The sequence below is a fragment of the Vitis vinifera genome, chromosome 16 (assembly GCF_030704535.1).
Source record: "Vitis vinifera cultivar Pinot Noir 40024 chromosome 16, ASM3070453v1".
Taxonomy (NCBI): domain Eukaryota; kingdom Viridiplantae; phylum Streptophyta; class Magnoliopsida; order Vitales; family Vitaceae; genus Vitis; species Vitis vinifera.
This window is the reverse complement of record NC_081820.1, coordinates 11,269,060-11,285,081: the sequence shown is the minus strand read 5'-3', so window position 1 is coordinate 11,285,081 and position 16,022 is coordinate 11,269,060.

Genomic DNA, 16,022 nt, shown 5'->3' with positions numbered 1-16,022 from the left:
CAGTTTTTCGGGACGCGCACCGAGTCTACCATTTTCGGGAACTCGGCCGGATTCTACCATTTTTCGATACTCGCAGGGATTCTACCATTTTCCGGTACTCACAGGGACAGTTTTTCGGGACTCGCACCGATTCTACCATTTCCGGGAACTCGGTCGGATTCTACCATTTTTCGATACTCGCAGGGATTCTACAATTTTTCGGTACTCACAGGGACAGTTTTTCGGGACTCGCACCGATTCTACCATTTTCGGGAACTCGGCCGGATTCTACCATTTTTCGATACTCGCACGGATTCTACCATTTTCCGGTACTCACAGGGACAGTTTTTCGGGACTCGCACCGATTCTACCATTTCCGGGAACTAGGCCGGATTCTACAATTTTTCGATACTCGCACGTATTCTACCATTTTCCGGTATTCACAAGGACAGTTTTTCAGGACTTGCACCGATTCTACCATTTCCGGGAACTCGGCCGGATTCTACCATTTTTCGATACTCGCAGGGATTCTACCATTTTCCGGTACTCACAGGGACGGTTTTTCGGGAAGCGCACCGATTCTACCATTTTCGGGAACTCGGCCGGATTCTACCATTTTTCGATACTCGCAGGGATTCTACCATTTTCCGGTACTCACAGGGACAGTTTTTCGGGACTCGCACCGATTCTACCATTTCCGGGAACTCGGTCGGATTCTACCATTTTTCGATACTCGCAGGGATTCTACCATTTTCCGGTACTCCCAGGGACAGTTTTTCGGGACACGCACCGATTCTACCATTTCCAAGAACTCGGTCGGATTCTACCATTTTTCGATACTCGCAGGGATTCTACCATTTTCCGGTACTCAAAGGGATAGTTTTTCGGGACTCGCACCGATTCTACCATTTCCGGGAACTCGGTCGGATCCTACAATTTTTCGATACTCGCACGGATTCTACCATTTTCCGGTATTCACAAGGACAGTTTTTCGGGACTCGCACCGATTCTACCATTTCCGGGAAATCGGCCGGATTCTACCATTTTTCGATACTCGCAGGGATTCTACCATTTTCCGGTACTCACAGGGACGGTTTTTCGGGAAGCGCACCGATTCTACCATTTTCGGGAACTCGGCCGGATTCTACCATTTTTCGATACTCGCAGGGATTCTACCATTTTCCGGTACTCACAGGGACAGTTTTTCGGGACTCGCACCGATTCTACCATTTCCGGGAACTCGGTCGGATTCTACCATTTTTCGATACTCGCAGGGATTCTACCATTTTCCGGTACTCCCAGGGACAGTTTTTCGGGACACGCACCGATTCTACCATTTCCAAGAACTCGGTCGGATTCTACCATTTTTCGATACTCGCAGGGATTCTACCATTTTCCGGTACTCAAAGGGATAGTTTTTCGGGACTCGCACCGATTCTACCATTTCCGGGAACTCGGTCGGATTCTACCATTTTTCGATACTCGCAGGGATTCTACCATTTTCCGGTACTCCCAGGGACAGTTTTTCGGGACACGCACCGATTCTACCATTTCCAAGAACTCGGTCGGATTCTACCATTTTTCGATACTCGCAGGGATTCTACCATTTTCCGGTACTCAAAGGGATAGTTTTTCGGGACTCGCACCGATTCTACCATTTCCGGGAACTCGGTCGGATTCTACAATTTTTCGATACTCGCACGGATTCTACCATTTTCCGGTATTCACAAGGACAGTTTTTCGGGACTCGCACCGATTCTACCATTTCCGGGAAGTCGGCCGGATTCTACCATTTTTCGATACTCGCAGGGATTCTACCATTTTCCGGTACTCACAGGGACGGTTTTTCGGGAAGCGCACCGATTCTACCATTTTCGGGAACTCGGCCGGATTCTACCATTTTTCGATACTCGCAGGGATTCTACCATTTTCCGGTACTCACAGGGACAGTTTTTCGGGACTCGCACCGATTCTACCATTTCCGGGAACTCGGTCGGATTCTACCATTTTTCGATACTCGCAGGGATTCTACCATTTTCCGGTACTCCCAGGGACAGTTTTTCGGGACACGCACCGATTCTACCATTTCCAAGAACTCGGTCGGATTCTACCATTTTTCGATACTCGCAGGGATTCTACCATTTTCCGGTACTCAAAGGGATAGTTTTTCGGGACTCGCACCGATTCTACCATTTCCGGGAACTCGGTCGGATTCTACCATTTTTCGATACTCGCAGGGATTCTACCATTTTCCGGTACTCCCAGGGACAGTTTTTCGGGACACGCACCGATTCTACCATTTCCAAGAACTCGGTCGGATTCTACCATTTTTCGATACTCGCAGGGATTCTACCATTTTCCGGTACTCAAAGGGATAGTTTTTCGGGACTCGCACCGATTCTACCATTTCCGGGAACTCGGTCGGATTCTACCATTTTTCGATACTCGCAGGGATTCTACCATTTTCCAGTACTCACAGGGACAGTTTTTCGGGACTCGCACCGAGTCTACCATTTTCGGGAACTCGGCCGGATTCTACCATTTTTCGATACTCGCAGGGATTCTACCATTTTCCGGTACTCACAGGGACAGTTTTTCGGGACTCGCACCGATTCTACCATTTCCGGGAACTCGGTCGGATTCTACCATTTTTCGATACTCGCAGGGATTCTACAATTTTTCGGTACTCACAGGGACAGTTTTTCGGGACTCGCACCGATTCTACCATTTTCGGGAACTCGGCCGGATTCTACCATTTTTCGATACTCGCACGGATTCTACCATTTTCCGGTACTCACAGGGACAGTTTTTCGGGACTCGCACCGATTCTACCATTTCCGGGAACTAGGCCGGATTCTACAATTTTTCGATACTCGCACGTATTCTACCATTTTCCGGTATTCACAAGGACAGTTTTTCAGGACTTGCACCGATTCTACCATTTCCGGGAACTCGGCCGGATTCTACAATTTTTCGATACTCGCACGGATTCTACCATTTTCCGGTACTCAAAGGGATAGTTTTTCGGGACACGCACCGATTCTACCATTTCCGGGAACTCGGTCGGATTCTACCATTTTTCGATACTCGCAGGGATTCTACCATTTTCCGGTACTCACAGGGACAGTTTTTCGGGACTCGCACCGATTCTACCATTTTCGGGAACTCGGCCGGATTCTACAATTTTTCGATACACGCACGGATTCTACCATTTTCCGGTATTCACAAGGACAGTTTTTCGGGACTCGCACCGATTCTACCATTTCCGGGAACTCGGCCGGATTCTACAATTTTTCGATACTCGCACGGATTCTACCATTTTCCGGTATTCACAAGGACAGTTTTTCGGGACTCGCACCGATTCTATCATTTCCGGGAACTCGGCCGGATTCTGCAATTTTTCGATACTCGCAGGGATTTTACCATTTTCCGGTACTCAAAGGGATAGTTTTTCGGGACACGCACCGATTCTAGCATTTCCGGGAACTCGGTCGGATTCTACCATTTTTCGATACTCGCAGGGATTCTACCATTTTCCGGTACTCACAGGGACAGTTTTTCGGGACTCGCACCGATTCTACCATTTCCGGGAACTCGGCCGGATTCTACAATTTTTCGATACTCGCAGGGATTCTACCATTTTCCGGTATTTACAAGGACAGTTTTTCCGGACTCGCACCGATTCTACCATTTCCGGGAACTCGGCCGGATTCTACAATTTTTCGATACTCGCACGGATTCTACCATTTTCCGGTATTCACAAGGACAGTTTTTCGGGACTCGCACCGATTCTACCATTTCCGGGATCTCGGCCGGATTCTACAATTTTTCGATACTCGCACGGATTCTACCATTTTCCGGTATTCACAAGGACAGTTTTTCCGGACTCGCACCGATTCTACCATTTCCGGGAACTCGGCCGGATTCTACAATTTTTCGATACTCGCACGGATTCTACCATTTTCCGGTATTCACAAGGACAGTTTTTCGGGACTCGCACCGATTCTACCATTTCCGGGAACTCGGTCGGATTCTACCATTTTTCGATACTCGCAGGGATTCTACCATTTTCCGGTACTCACAGGGACAGTTTTTCGGGACGCGCACCGAGTCTACCATTTTCGGGAACTCGGCCGGATTCTACCATTTTTCGATACTCGCAGGGATTCTACCATTTTCCGGTACTCACAGGGACAGTTTTTCGGGACGCGCACCGAGTCTACCATTTTCGGGAACTCGGCCGGATTCTACCAATTTTCGATACTCGCAGGGATTCTACCATTTTCCGGTACTCACAGGGACAGTTTTTCGGGACTCGCACCGATTCTACCATTTCCGGGAACTCGGTCGGATTCTACCATTTTTCGATACTCGTAGGGATTCTACCATTTTCCGGTACTCACAGGGACAGTTTTTCGGGACTCGCACCGATTCTACCATTTCCGGGAACTCGGCCGGATTCTACAATTTTTCGATACACGCACGGATTCTACCATTTTCCGGTATTCACAAGGACAGTTTTTCGGGACTCGCACCGATTCTACCATTTCCGGGAACTCGGCCGGATTCTACCATTTTTCGATACTCGCAGGGATTCTACCATTTTCCGGTACTCACAGGGACGGTTTTTCGGGAAGCGCACCGATTCTACCATTTTCGGGAACTCGGCCGGATTCTACCATTTTTCGATACTCGCAGGGATTCTACCATTTTCCGGTACTCACAGGGACAGTTTTTCGGGACTCGCACCGATTCTACCATTTCCGGGAACTCGGTCGGATTCTACCATTTTTCGATACTCGCACGGATTCTACCATTTTCCGGTACTCCCAGGGACAGTTTTTCGGGACACGCACCGATTCTACCATTTCCAAGAACTCGGTCGGATTCTACCATTTTTCGATACTCGCAGGGATTCTACCATTTTTCGGTACTCACAGGGACAGTTTTTCGGGACTCGCACCGATTCTACCATTTCCGGGAACTCGGTCGGATTCTACCATTTTTCGATACTCGCAGGGATTCTACTATTTTCCGGTACTCAAAGGGATAGTTTTTCGGGACAAGCACCGATTCTACCATTTCCGGGAACTCGGTCGGATTCTACCATTTTTCGATACTCGCAGGGATTCTACCATTTTTCGGTACTCACAGGGACAGTTTTTCGGGACTCGCACCGATTCTACCATTTCCGGGAACTCGGCCGGATTCTACAATTTTTCGATACTCGCACGGATTCTACCATTTTCCGGTATTCACAAGGACAGTTTTTCGGGACTCGCACCGATTCTACCATTTCCGGGAACTCGGCCGGATTCTACCATTTTTCGATACTCGCAGGGATTCTACCATTTTTCGGTACTCACAGGGACGGTTTTTCGGGAAGCGCACCGATTCTACCATTTTCGGGAACTCGGCCGGATTCTACCATTTTTCGATACTCGCACGGATTCTACCATTTTCCGGTACTCACAGGGACAGTTTTTCGGGACTCGCACCGATTCTACCATTTCCGGGAACTCGGTCGGATTCTACCATTTTTCGATACTCGCAGGGATTCTACCATTTTCCAGTACTCCCAGGGACAGTTTTTCGGGACACGCACCGATTCTACCATTTCCAAGAACTCGGTCGGATTCTACCATTTTTCGATACTCGCAGGGATTCTACCATTTTCCGGTACTCAAAGGGATAGTTTTTCGGGACTCGCACCGATTCTACCATTTCCGGGAACTCGGTCGGATTCTACCATTTTTCGATACTCGCAGGGATTCTACCATTTTCCGGTACTCCCAGGGACAGTTTTTCGGGACACGCACCGATTCTACCATTTCCAAGAACTCGGTCGGATTCTACCATTTTTCGATACTCGCACGGATTCTACCATTATCCGGTACTCACAGGGACAGTTTTTCGGGACTCGCACCGATTCTACCATTTCCGGGAACTCGGCCGGATTCTACAATTTTTCGATACTCGCACGGATTCTACCATTTTCCGGTATTCACAAGGACAGTTTTTCGGGACTCGCACCGATTCTACCATTTCCGGGAACTCGGCCGGATTCTACAATTTTTCGATACTCGCACGGATTCTACCATTTTTCGGTATTCACAAGGACAGTTTTTCCGGACTCGCACCGATTCTACCATTTCCGGGAACTCGGCCGGATTCTACAATTTTTCGATACTCGCACGGATTCTACCATTTTCCGGTATTCACAAGGACAGTTTTTCGGGACTCGCACCGATTCTACCATTTCCGGGAACTCGGTCGGATTCTACCATTTTTCGATACTCGCAGGGATTCTACCATTTTCCAGTACTCACAGGGACAGTTTTTCGGGACGGGCACCGAGTCTACCATTTTCGGGAACTCGGCCGGATTCTACCATTTTTCGATACTCGCAGGGATTCTACCATTTTCCGGTACTCACAGGGACAGTTTTTCGGGACTCGCACCGATTCTACCATTTCCGGGAACTCGGTCGGATTCTACCATTTTTCGATACTCGCACGGATTCTACCATTTTCCGGTACTCCCAGGGACAGTTTTTCGGGACACGCACCGATTCTACCATTTCCAAGAACTCGGTCGGATTCTACCATTTTTCGATACTCGCAGGGATTCTACCATTTTTCGGTACTCACAGGGACAGTTTTTCGGGACTCGCACCGATTCTACCATTTCCGGGAACTCGGTCGGATTCTACCATTTTTCGATACTCGCAGGGATTCTACTATTTTCCGGTACTCAAAGGGATAGTTTTTCGGGACAAGCACCGATTCTACCATTTCCGGGAACTCGGTCGGATTCTACCATTTTTCGATACTCGCAGGGATTCTACCATTTTCCGGTACTCACAGGGACAGTTTTTCGGGACTCGCACCGATTCTACCATTTCCGGGAACTCGGCCGGATTCTACAATTTTTCGATACTCGCACGGATTCTACCATTTTCCGGTATTCACAAGGACAGTTTTTCGGGACTCGCACCGATTCTACCATTTCCGGGAACTCGGCCGGATTCTACCATTTTTCGATACTCGCAGGGATTCTACCATTTTTCGGTACTCACAGGGACGGTTTTTCGGGAAGCGCACCGATTCTACCATTTTCGGGAACTCGGCCGGATTCTACCATTTTTCGATACTCGCACGGATTCTACCATTTTCCGGTACTCACAGGGACAGTTTTTCGGGACTCGCACCGATTCTTCCATTTCCGGGAACTCGGTCGGATTCTACCATTTTTCGATACTCGCAGGGATTCTACCATTTTCCAGTACTCCCAGGGACAGTTTTTCGGGACACGCACCGATTCTACCATTTCCAAGAACTCGGTCGGATTCTACCATTTTTCGATACTCGCAGGGATTCTACCATTTTCCGGTACTCAAAGGGATAGTTTTTCGGGACTCGCACCGATTCTACCATTTCCGGGAACTCGGTCGGATTCTACCATTTTTCGATACTCGCAGGGATTCTACCATTTTCCGGTACTCCCAGGGACAGTTTTTCGGGACACGCACCGATTCTACCATTTCCAAGAACTCGGTCGGATTCTACCATTTTTCGATACTCGCAGGGATTCTACCATTTTCCGGTACTCACAGGGACAGTTTTTCGGGACTCGCACCGATTCTACCATTTCCGGGAACTCGGCCGGATTCTACAATTTTTCGATACACGCACGGATTCTACCATTTTCCGGTATTCACAAGGACAGTTTTTCGGGACTCGCACCGATTCTACCATTTCCGGGAACTCGGCCGGATTCTACAATTTTTCGATACTCGCACGGATTCTACCATTTTCCGGTATTCACAAGGACAGTTTTTCGGGACTCGCACCGATTCTATCATTTCCGGGAACTCGGCCGGATTCTGCAATTTTTCGATACTCGCAGGGATTCTACCATTTTCCGGTACTCAAAGGGATAGTTTTTCGGGACACGCACCGATTCTAGCATTTCCGGGAACTCGGTCGGATTCTACCATTTTTCGATACTCGCAGGGATTCTACCATTTTCCGGTACTCACAGGGACAGTTTTTCGGGACTCGCACCGATTCTACCATTTCCGGGAACTCGGCCGGATTCTACAATTTTTCGATACTCGCAGGGATTCTACCATTTTCCAGTATTCACAAGGACAGTTTTTCCGGACTCGCACCGATTCTACCATTTCCGGGAACTCGGCCGGATTCTACAATTTTTCGATACTCGCACGGATTCTACCATTTTCCGGTATTCACAAGGACAGTTTTTCGGGACTCGCACCGATTCTACCATTTCCGGGATCTCGGCCGGATTCTACAATTTTTCGATACTCGCACGGATTCTACCATTTTCCGGTATTCACAAGGACAGTTTTTCCGGACTCGCACCGATTCTACCATTTCCGGGAACTCGGCCGGATTCTACAATTTTTCGATACTCGCACGGATTCTACCATTTTCCGGTATTCACAAGGACAGTTTTTCGGGACTCGCACCGATTCTACCATTTCCGGGAACTCGGTCGGATTCTACCATTTTTCGATACTCGCAGGGATTCTACCATTTTCCGGTACTCACAGGGACAGTTTTTCGGGACGCGCACCGAGTCTACCATTTTCGGGAACTCGGCCGGATTCTACCATTTTTCGATACTCGCAGGGATTCTACCATTTTCCGGTACTCACAGGGACAGTTTTTCGGGACGCGCACCGAGTCTACCATTTTCGGGAACTCGGCCGGATTCTACCAATTTTCGATACTCGCAGGGATTCTACCATTTTCCGGTACTCACAGGGACAGTTTTTCGGGACTCGCACCGATTCTACCATTTCCGGGAACTCGGTCGGATTCTACCATTTTTCGATACTCGTAGGGATTCTACCATTTTCCGGTACTCACAGGGACAGTTTTTCGGGACTCGCACCGATTCTACCATTTCCGGGAACTCGGCCGGATTCTACAATTTTTCGATACACGCACGGATTCTACCATTTTCCGGTATTCACAAGGACAGTTTTTCGGGACTCGCACCGATTCTACCATTTCCGGGAACTCGGCCGGATTCTACCATTTTTCGATACTCGCAGGGATTCTACCATTTTCCGGTACTCACAGGGACGGTTTTTCGGGAAGCGCACCGATTCTACCATTTTCGGGAACTCGGCCGGATTCTACCATTTTTCGATACTCGCAGGGATTCTACCATTTTCCGGTACTCACAGGGACAGTTTTTCGGGACTCGCACCGATTCTACCATTTCCGGGAACTCGGTCGGATTCTACCATTTTTCGATACTCGCACGGATTCTACCATTTTCCGGTACTCCCAGGGACAGTTTTTCGGGACACGCACCGATTCTACCATTTCCAAGAACTCGGTCGGATTCTACCATTTTTCGATACTCGCAGGGATTCTACCATTTTTCGGTACTCACAGGGACAGTTTTTCGGGACTCGCACCGATTCTACCATTTCCGGGAACTCGGTCGGATTCTACCATTTTTCGATACTCGCAGGGATTCTACTATTTTCCGGTACTCAAAGGGATAGTTTTTCGGGACAAGCACCGATTCTACCATTTCCGGGAACTCGGTCGGATTCTACCATTTTTCGATACTCGCAGGGATTCTACCATTTTCCGGTACTCACAGGGACAGTTTTTCGGGACTCGCACCGATTCTACCATTTCCGGGAACTCGGCCGGATTCTACAATTTTTCGATACTCGCAGGGATTCTACCATTTTCCGGTATTCACAAGGACAGTTTTTCGGGACTCGCACCGATTCTACCATTTCCGGGAACTCGGCCGGATTCTACCATTTTTCGATACTCGCAGGGATTCTACCATTTTCCAGTACTCCCAGGGACAGTTTTTCGGGACACGCACCGATTCTACCATTTCCAAGAACTCGGTCGGATTCTACCATTTTTCGATACTCGCAGGGATTCTACCATTTTCCGGTACTCAAAGGGATAGTTTTTCGGGACTCGCACCGATTCTACCATTTCCGGGAACTCGGTCGGATTCTACCATTTTTCGATACTCGCAGGGATTCTACCATTTTCCGGTACTCCCAGGGACAGTTTTTCGGGACACGCACCGATTCTACCATTTCCAAGAACTCGGTCGGATTCTACCATTTTTCGATACTCGCACGGATTCTACCATTATCCGGTACTCACAGGGACAGTTTTTCGGGACTCGCACCGATTCTACCATTTCCGGGAACTCGGCCGGATTCTACAATTTTTCGATACTCGCACGGATTCTACCATTTTCCGGTATTCACAAGGACAGTTTTTCGGGACTCGCACCGATTCTACCATTTCCGGGAACTCGGCCGGATTCTACAATTTTTCGATACTCGCACGGATTCTACCATTTTTCGGTATTCACAAGGACAGTTTTTCCGGACTCGCACCGATTCTACCATTTCCGGGAACTCGGCCGGATTCTACAATTTTTCGATACTCGCACGGATTCTACCATTTTCCGGTATTCACAAGGACAGTTTTTCGGGACTCGCACCGATTCTACCATTTCCGGGAACTCGGTCGGATTCTACCATTTTTCGATACTCGCAGGGATTCTACCATTTTCCAGTACTCACAGGGACAGTTTTTCGGGACGCGCACCGAGTCTACCATTTTCGGGAACTCGGCCGGATTCTACCATTTTTCGATACTCGCAGGGATTCTACCATTTTCCGGTACTCACAGGGACAGTTTTTCGGGACTCGCACCGATTCTACCATTTCCGGGAACTCGGTCGGATTCTACCATTTTTCGATACTCGCACGGATTCTACCATTTTCCGGTACTCCCAGGGACAGTTTTTCGGGACACGCACCGATTCTACCATTTCCAAGAACTCGGTCGGATTCTACCATTTTTCGATACTCGCAGGGATTCTACCATTTTTCGGTACTCACAGGGACAGTTTTTCGGGACTCGCACCGATTCTACCATTTCCGGGAACTCGGTCGGATTCTACCATTTTTCGATACTCGCAGGGATTCTACTATTTTCCGGTACTCAAAGGGATAGTTTTTCGGGACAAGCACCGATTCTACCATTTCCGGGAACTCGGTCGGATTCTACCATTTTTCGATACTCGCAGGGATTCTACCATTTTCCGGTACTCACAGGGACAGTTTTTCGGGACTCGCACCGATTCTACCATTTCCGGGAACTCGGCCGGATTCTACAATTTTTCGATACTCGCACGGATTCTACCATTTTCCGGTATTCACAAGGACAGTTTTTCGGGACTCGCACCGATTCTACCATTTCCGGGAACTCGGCCGGATTCTACCATTTTTCGATACTCGCAGGGATTCTACCATTTTTCGGTACTCACAGGGACGGTTTTTCGGGAAGCGCACCGATTCTACCATTTTCGGGAACTCGGCCGGATTCTACCATTTTTCGATACTCGCACGGATTCTACCATTTTCCGGTACTCACAGGGACAGTTTTTCGGGACTCGCACCGATTCTTCCATTTCCGGGAACTCGGTCGGATTCTACCATTTTTCGATACTCGCAGGGATTCTACCATTTTCCAGTACTCCCAGGGACAGTTTTTCGGGACACGCACCGATTCTACCATTTCCAAGAACTCGGTCGGATTCTACCATTTTTCGATACTCGCAGGGATTCTACCATTTTCCGGTACTCAAAGGGATAGTTTTTCGGGACTCGCACCGATTCTACCATTTCCGGGAACTCGGTCGGATTCTACCATTTTTCGATACTCGCAGGGATTCTACCATTTTCCGGTACTCCCAGGGACAGTTTTTCGGGACACGCACCGATTCTACCATTTCCAAGAACTCGGTCGGATTCTACCATTTTTCGATACTCGCAGGGATTCTACCATTTTCCGGTACTCACAGGGACAGTTTTTCGGGACTCGCACCGATTCTACCATTTCCGGGAACTCGGCCGGATTCTACAATTTTTCGATACACGCACGGATTCTACCATTTTCCGGTATTCACAAGGACAGTTTTTCGGGACTCGCACCGATTCTACCATTTCCGGGAACTCGGCCGGATTCTACAATTTTTCGATACTCGCACGGATTCTACCATTTTCCGGTATTCACAAGGACAGTTTTTCGGGACTCGCACCGATTCTATCATTTCCGGGAACTCGGCCGGATTCTGCAATTTTTCGATACTCGCAGGGATTCTACCATTTTCCGGTACTCAAAGGGATAGTTTTTCGGGACACGCACCGATTCTAGCATTTCCGGGAACTCGGTCGGATTCTACCATTTTTCGATACTCGCAGGGATTCTACCATTTTCCGGTACTCACAGGGACAGTTTTTCGGGACTCGCACCGATTCTACCATTTCCGGGAACTCGGCCGGATTCTACAATTTTTCGATACTCGCAGGGATTCTACCATTTTCCAGTATTCACAAGGACAGTTTTTCCGGACTCGCACCGATTCTACCATTTCCGGGAACTCGGCCGGATTCTACAATTTTTCGATACTCGCACGGATTCTACCATTTTCCGGTATTCACAAGGACAGTTTTTCGGGACTCGCACCGATTCTACCATTTCCGGGATCTCGGCCGGATTCTACAATTTTTCGATACTCGCACGGATTCTACCATTTTCCGGTATTCACAAGGACAGTTTTTCCGGACTCGCACCGATTCTACCATTTCCGGGAACTCGGCCGGATTCTACAATTTTTCGATACTCGCACGGATTCTACCATTTTCCGGTATTCACAAGGACAGTTTTTCGGGACTCGCACCGATTCTACCATTTCCGGGAACTCGGTCGGATTCTACCATTTTTCGATACTCGCAGGGATTCTACCATTTTCCGGTACTCACAGGGACAGTTTTTCGGGACGCGCACCGAGTCTACCATTTTCGGGAACTCGGCCGGATTCTACCATTTTTCGATACTCGCAGGGATTCTACCATTTTCCGGTACTCACAGGGACAGTTTTTCGGGACGCGCACCGAGTCTACCATTTTCGGGAACTCGGCCGGATTCTACCAATTTTCGATACTCGCAGGGATTCTACCATTTTCCGGTACTCACAGGGACAGTTTTTCGGGACTCGCACCGATTCTACCATTTCCGGGAACTCGGTCGGATTCTACCATTTTTCGATACTCGTAGGGATTCTACCATTTTCCGGTACTCACAGGGACAGTTTTTCGGGACTCGCACCGATTCTACCATTTCCGGGAACTCGGCCGGATTCTACAATTTTTCGATACACGCACGGATTCTACCATTTTCCGGTATTCACAAGGACAGTTTTTCGGGACTCGCACCGATTCTACCATTTCCGGGAACTCGGCCGGATTCTACCATTTTTCGATACTCGCAGGGATTCTACCATTTTCCGGTACTCACAGGGACGGTTTTTCGGGAAGCGCACCGATTCTACCATTTTCGGGAACTCGGCCGGATTCTACCATTTTTCGATACTCGCAGGGATTCTACCATTTTCCGGTACTCACAGGGACAGTTTTTCGGGACTCGCACCGATTCTACCATTTCCGGGAACTCGGTCGGATTCTACCATTTTTCGATACTCGCACGGATTCTACCATTTTCCGGTACTCCCAGGGACAGTTTTTCGGGACACGCACCGATTCTACCATTTCCAAGAACTCGGTCGGATTCTACCATTTTTCGATACTCGCAGGGATTCTACCATTTTTCGGTACTCACAGGGACAGTTTTTCGGGACTCGCACCGATTCTACCATTTCCGGGAACTCGGTCGGATTCTACCATTTTTCGATACTCGCAGGGATTCTACTATTTTCCGGTACTCAAAGGGATAGTTTTTCGGGACAAGCACCGATTCTACCATTTCCGGGAACTCGGTCGGATTCTACCATTTTTCGATACTCGCAGGGATTCTACCATTTTCCGGTACTCACAGGGACAGTTTTTCGGGACTCGCACCGATTCTACCATTTCCGGGAACTCGGCCGGATTCTACAATTTTTCGATACTCGCAGGGATTCTACCATTTTCCGGTATTCACAAGGACAGTTTTTCGGGACTCGCACCGATTCTACCATTTCCGGGAACTCGGCCGGATTCTACCATTTTTCGATACTCGCAGGGATTCTACCATTTTCCAGTACTCCCAGGGACAGTTTTTCGGGACACGCACCGATTCTACCATTTCCAAGAACTCGGTCGGATTCTACCATTTTTCGATACTCGCAGGGATTCTACCATTTTCCGGTACTCAAAGGGATAGTTTTTCGGGACTCGCACCGATTCTACCATTTCCGGGAACTCGGTCGGATTCTACCATTTTTCGATACTCGCAGGGATTCTACCATTTTCCGGTACTCCCAGGGACAGTTTTTCGGGACACGCACCGATTCTACCATTTCCAAGAACTCGGTCGGATTCTACCATTTTTCGATACTCGCACGGATTCTACCATTATCCGGTACTCACAGGGACAGTTTTTCGGGACTCGCACCGATTCTACCATTTCCGGGAACTCGGCCGGATTCTACAATTTTTCGATACTCGCACGGATTCTACCATTTTCCGGTATTCACAAGGACAGTTTTTCGGGACTCGCACCGATTCTACCATTTCCGGGAACTCGGCCGGATTCTACAATTTTTCGATACTCGCACGGATTCTACCATTTTTCGGTATTCACAAGGACAGTTTTTCCGGACTCGCACCGATTCTACCATTTCCGGGAACTCGGCCGGATTCTACAATTTTTCGATACTCGCACGGATTCTACCATTTTCCGGTATTCACAAGGACAGTTTTTCGGGACTCGCACCGATTCTACCATTTCCGGGAACTCGGTCGGATTCTACCATTTTTCGATACTCGCAGGGATTCTACCATTTTCCAGTACTCACAGGGACAGTTTTTCGGGACGCGCACCGAGTCTACCATTTTCGGGAACTCGGCCGGATTCTACCATTTTTCGATACTCGCAGGGATTCTACCATTTTCCGGTACTCACAGGGACAGTTTTTCGGGACTCGCACCGATTCTACCATTTCCGGGAACTCGGTCGGATTCTACCATTTTTCGATACTCGCACGGATTCTACCATTTTCCGGTACTCCCAGGGACAGTTTTTCGGGACACGCACCGATTCTACCATTTCCAAGAACTCGGTCGGATTCTACCATTTTTCGATACTCGCAGGGATTCTACCATTTTTCGGTACTCACAGGGACAGTTTTTCGGGACTCGCACCGATTCTACCATTTCCGGGAACTCGGTCGGATTCTACCATTTTTCGATACTCGCAGGGATTCTACTATTTTCCGGTACTCAAAGGGATAGTTTTTCGGGACAAGCACCGATTCTACCATTTCCGGGAACTCGGTCGGATTCTACCATTTTTCGATACTCGCAGGGATTCTACCATTTTCCGGTACTCACAGGGACAGTTTTTCGGGACTCGCACCGATTCTACCATTTCCGGGAACTCGGCCGGATTCTACAATTTTTCGATACTCGCACGGATTCTACCATTTTCCGGTATTCACAAGGACAGTTTTTCGGGACTCGCACCGATTCTACCATTTCCGGGAAGTCGGCCGGATTCTACCATTTTTCGATACTCGCAGGGATTCTACCATTTTTCGGTACTCACAGGGACGGTTTTTCGGGAAGCGCACCGATTCTACCATTTTCGGGAACTCGGCCGGATTCTACCATTTTTCGATACTCGCACGGATTCTACCATTTTCCGGTACTCACAGGGACAGTTTTTCGGGACTCGCACCGATTCTACCATTTCCGGGAACTCGGTCGGATTCTACCATTTTTCGATACTCGCAGGGATTCTACCATTTTCCAGTACTCCCAGGGACAGTTTTTCGGGACACGCACCGATTCTACCATTTCCAAGAACTCGGTCGGATTCTACCATTTTTCGATACTCGCAGGGATTCTACCATTTTCCGGTACTCAAAGGGATAGTTTTTCGGGACTCGCACCGATTCTACCATTTCCGGGAACTCGGTCGGATTCTACCATTTTTCGATACTCGCAGGGA